Genomic DNA, 4,943 nt, shown 5'->3' on the forward strand with positions numbered 1-4,943 from the left:
CCCCACCACTCACTTGCTCCTTTGCTTCTGCTTTTGCCATGTGATGTGCCTGCTCCCTCTTCACCTTCTACCACAATTGTAGGCTTTCTGAGGCCTCCCCAGAAGCCAAGCAGGTGCCAGCACCATGCTTCTGGTAAAGCCTGCAGAACTGCAAGTCAATTAAACATCTTTAAAAAAAAATACGTTACCTAGTCTCGGGTATTTCTTTTTTTCTTTCTTTCTTTTTTTTTTTTTGAGACAGAGTCTTGCTCTGTCGCCCAGGCTGGAGTGCAGTGGCGCAATCTCGGCTCACTGCAACCTCCACCTTCTGGGTTCATGCCATTCTCCTGCCTCAGCCTCCCGAGTAGCTGGGACTATAGGCACTCGCCACTACGCCTGGCTAATTTTTTGTATTCTTTAGTAGAGACGGGGTTTCACTGTGTTAGCCAGGATGGTCTCGATCTCCTAACTTCGTAATCCACCTGCCTCGGCCTCCTAAAGTGCTAGGATTACAGGCGTGAGCCACCACACACGGCCTTAGGTATTTCTTCATAGCAATGCAAGACTGACCTTATCCAGAATATCATAATCATAATAACAAATTTAGGAAATGCATATAGCTTAGCAGAAGTGAAAAAAGATAAACACCTGAGTTGGTTATAAATTCAACACGAGTACCAGGTAGTGAACTAGTTGTCAGAGCACCTGACATTTGTTGCACTTTATTGTCACTGTTAAATCCATTAGAAGACAGTTGAGATCAGTGCTCTACAATACGTCAATGGAAAATTCCTAGAGTAGCTTCATTCTGGTTTCTTCATTATAAAAATGATATTGGCAAAGAGGCTTAAGTTTATAGAAGATCAAATGGCTGATGAGGATATTTAATCCATGCCATTTCAGAAACTTGATAAATATGGAAAAAGTGCCTCAGAAGAGAACTGATTTCCAGTGACAGGAAGTTTTTAGCTATCAGTTGAATGACAGCTATGTCATTGGCCCCAAACCATGGACCTGCATATATCAGAGGCATTTATAACACCACATAAAGATCCTGGATTTACATTTACAAAAGTTGTCTGTACTGTTCCTCCACTTTATCGCTTTTGACCTGTTTTTTAATTCTATGCTTTTTTTATTTCAATATAACCAAGTATTACCTCTTGGCTGGCTTCATTTTGCATAAGCCATATTCACATTATTTTCCTCTTAGTTTGACCCTTAGTACATCACGGAATGACTTTCTGATTTGCCTTTGGGTCCTTTGCACGGCTGCTACTGTAGGAGGCACTCCCATCTCCATCTCTTTCTCCCAGACTGCTAGAAACAACAGCTCTCTCCAATTAGCATTTTCATTGGAACGGGGTTTATTGTGGTTCAAGGATCTGATAGGGGTTTGAAAAGGTTGTTCTTGAATGTCTTTACCATTTTACATTAAAAGTGTCTTCGATAGATTGAATGTGACATAGGCACCGCTATCTTCTCTACATCTTCCTCCTGTGAGACAGATCTGTCTTCCTGATACATCAAAGGTGCTTCCAGTTGACAACAATCTTGAAACCATATATCTGGCTAGGTGTTTTCCAACATGGAAAAGTGTGATCATTGGCAATGATCAAGGAAATAAGACAACTCTAAGTCATATTGCTACATTGACAGAATGATTGATCACTGTTGCTGGAAAGAATCATGTTTCAATGAAGCCCACCAACAACTTCTGATGCCAAGCAGGTCACTGGATGTAGATTTGGTTATGTAACCGCCCATTCAGATAAGAAGCATTGGCTGTCCATGATAGTGTATGATATGTAATGTGCCCAGTTCCAGGTGGAGAACAAGGGAGAGAACAAAAGCATCTCCTCAGAAGGGGTAATTTCTATGATTTTGACAAAGATAAAGAAAACTTCAGAAGCCTACTCTAGTTGTTGTCACAGAATCACTGATGTTAATAACTTTCAAGTGTTATGAAGAGACTTACATAATTACTGCATTTCCTGTGACTAAAATCCCCAATGAGCCAACTGTCACTGTTATTGATCATAATTTGGACAAAATATTGAGGCCAAAAAAGTGTGTTGATTTTTAAAAAGTGTGTTGGCGTTGATTTGTGACCTTAAACATGGCACCTTGATATGTTCACCCTTACTGTTGAGGACAAAATATTTAAAATCAAGTCTATAACTAGGTACACCCACTTGGGTGGACAATCCAATCGTTAACCATTTCATCACCAAGTTGAAATACAATCCCAAAACGACAAAACTGAGACAAAATGCTGCTTCTTGACTCTGTATAGTTCACAAACCTGTTAAAGTACTCTACCAACATTCAGACCAATATTGAGACACATTTCTTCTATGAAGAAATCTACATTTTGAAGGATTGAAAGCTAACATAAAGACTAGCACCCCAAATCCCATAAAGAAAGCTTTATACCTGACAAGTCATAGAGTCAAGGCAGTATGTGTATTCCCAAGTTCCAGAAATCTTTGCAAGATTCATGCAATAGTAAATAATTAAACAAGAGTATGAGCCCCAACACATCTGTTTTTGATGGAGCAGTTGAGCAGGAAATCAAGTTGTCAGTGCAGACAGTTGAGATCAGTGCTCTACAATACATTAATGGAAAATTCCTAGAGTAGCTTCGTTTTGGTTTCTTCATTATAAAAATGATATTGGCAAAGAGGCTTAAGTTTATAACTTTTCATTGTAAGTGAAAAAAGTCAGGCTTTTCTGTATCTGGACATCACTCATATTTCCCTTGGTATTAAAAGGGATAAGGAAGACATACTTGTTGTGATCAAACATAATGCCCCATTTCCACCAAGAAGACACAGACCTTATATTCTGACAGCTGTTTGAATTTATAAAGATGAGGAAGCAGTGGCGAAGGGAAAATCGTAGTTGGAAAGTTTGACATTTGAGGCATTTCTCATGAGCTACATAGCATTCTTCAGATTGAAATCACCTTTGGTGCTAATGCCTGTGGTATCCGTAAGGTGTCTGTGGTGAATCAAAGCATAGGAAATGAAGCAAGAATTGTAATACCCATTGACAATGATTGTTTGAGTACGGAATACACTGAGTAGATAGTCGAGGAGACAGAAGGACAGCCACTAAGGATGAGAGGCACGGAGACTGAGATGCCTTCCAAGACCTTAAATGAATATTACACATTCAGTGTGAACACCACAGGAGACAGTCAGAAACCACAAGCAAAGATCAATGATGAGAATAAGTGAAAGATGTTTGACGAGTGAATTAAATTATCAGCTGGCTGGACAAAATTCAGACTTCAGGGAGAATGAATTTGAACATCAGAAGAATGACCCGGTAAAGGTCCTCAAATCATTAAATATCCAGCAGTTTCAAATTCAAGAGATATGTCAGGCAGGATATCTAGCAAGTTCTTAGGTGATAGAGCTCCTTCTAGAAATACTTCTCGGCATCCACCATGGATAATGGCCAATCTTGCAGTTAGTAAAAATATTTTGAGAAAACAAATTTTTGCAAATTCATTCATGTCAATTGAACCATATGTAATACATTCACCATGTCTTAAAGCTATTGGGCATTTTCAATACTTTATATACATAGAAAATATTAGTCACATTGTGCTTTATCAGTGTTTATGTAAACAAACATGCAGAAAATTTAACAGTGCAGGGGGAAGTGGAAATTAGGGAAAGGAAGAGTGGATTTATCCTGCCCTTTAAAAATAGCAGATATTTCTAAAAGTCTTGGAAGAATAAATGTTTTCCAGCAGCATTCCTGCAACATAATTTAAGAACATAAATTACTGAGATTGTGATCTGAGTTAAACCAAGCTATAAGTCTGTCTGGAAACTAGCATGATAAGTGAATGTGAAATTTATTCTCTTAAGGTATTAAGTAATACAGAAACATACATAATTTATGTAATAATTACTGATGGCCATCAGGTAATGTGCTATATCTGTATTACTTAATTTGGTCTTCATAACAACCCTAAGAGTGACCTAGAAGTGTTACCCTTTTTTTTTTTTGGAGAGGAAGTCTTGCTCTGTAGCCCAGGCTGGAGTGCAGTGGCACACTCTCGGCTCACTGCAAGCTCCGCCTCCCAGATTCATGCCATTCTCCTGCCTCAGCCTCCCCAGTAGCTGGGACTACAGGCACCCACCACCATGTCCAGCTAATATTTTTGTATTTTTATTAGAGACGGGGTTTCACTGTGTTAGCCAGGATGGTCTTGATCTCCTGACTCTTGATCCGCCTGCCTCGGCCTCCCAAAGTGCGGGGATTACAGGCGTGAGCCACTGTGCCTGGCCTAATTTTTGTTTTTTTAGTAGAGGCGATATTTCACCATGTTGGCCAGGCTGGTCTTGAACCCCTGACATCAGTGTTACCACCGTTTTACAGATGAACATACTGAAGCTCAGAGAGGACAGGGTGCTTGATGAAAGTTACATACTTGAGAAGTGCTAGCTCTAGAATATAAAATCAGCCAACTTGATTCTAGAATTCTTTTGTGGGTTTTTTGTTTTGTTTTGTTCGTTTGTTTGTTTTTTTGATTGGAGTGGAGGTTCCAGTGAAAACTGGAAAACTTGCTAGACAAATTTTAAAAGGGCTGTAGCACTCTAAATTTGTGTTCTTAACCAATTCTCTCATTTCTCTTTATATCCTAACGTATGTGAACAGAGTTGTCTGTCTTCGTCTGTTACTGAATACGAGTTGTTACCTATTGAGCATTGTATTTATATAACATTGTTTTCCATTGCTGTTAAAGTTGCTTACAAATCTTTAGATGATTCATTTACATTAATACTACTGACTACAATTCAATTGAACTGTCAATCATAATTTCCCCCAAATTACTGAAAATACCATGTTGTATTTTACACTAAAATTCTTTTAAAAAGGTGAATGATGTTAAGTTTCTATGTTCACTAATATGACACAGCCTCTTTCATTTTCCAAGATAGTCT

General features: G+C 38.7%; 1 non-coding gene across 1 annotated transcript; it reads right to left on the bottom strand.

The window, feature by feature from the left end:
* Positions 1 to 4,535: 4,535 nt before the first annotated feature.
* On the bottom strand, positions 4,536 to 4,596 carry LOC117086495. The gene has a single exon (XR_004438396.1). It is a non-coding gene; the product is annotated as a U7 small nuclear RNA (small nuclear RNA).
* Positions 4,597 to 4,943: the final 347 nt, after the last annotated feature.

The sequence above is a fragment of the Trachypithecus francoisi genome, unplaced genomic scaffold, assembly GCF_009764315.1.
Source record: "Trachypithecus francoisi isolate TF-2019V2 unplaced genomic scaffold, Tfra_2.0 Lachesis_group1, whole genome shotgun sequence".
In the NCBI taxonomy this organism is placed as follows: Eukaryota; Metazoa; Chordata; class Mammalia; order Primates; family Cercopithecidae; genus Trachypithecus; species Trachypithecus francoisi.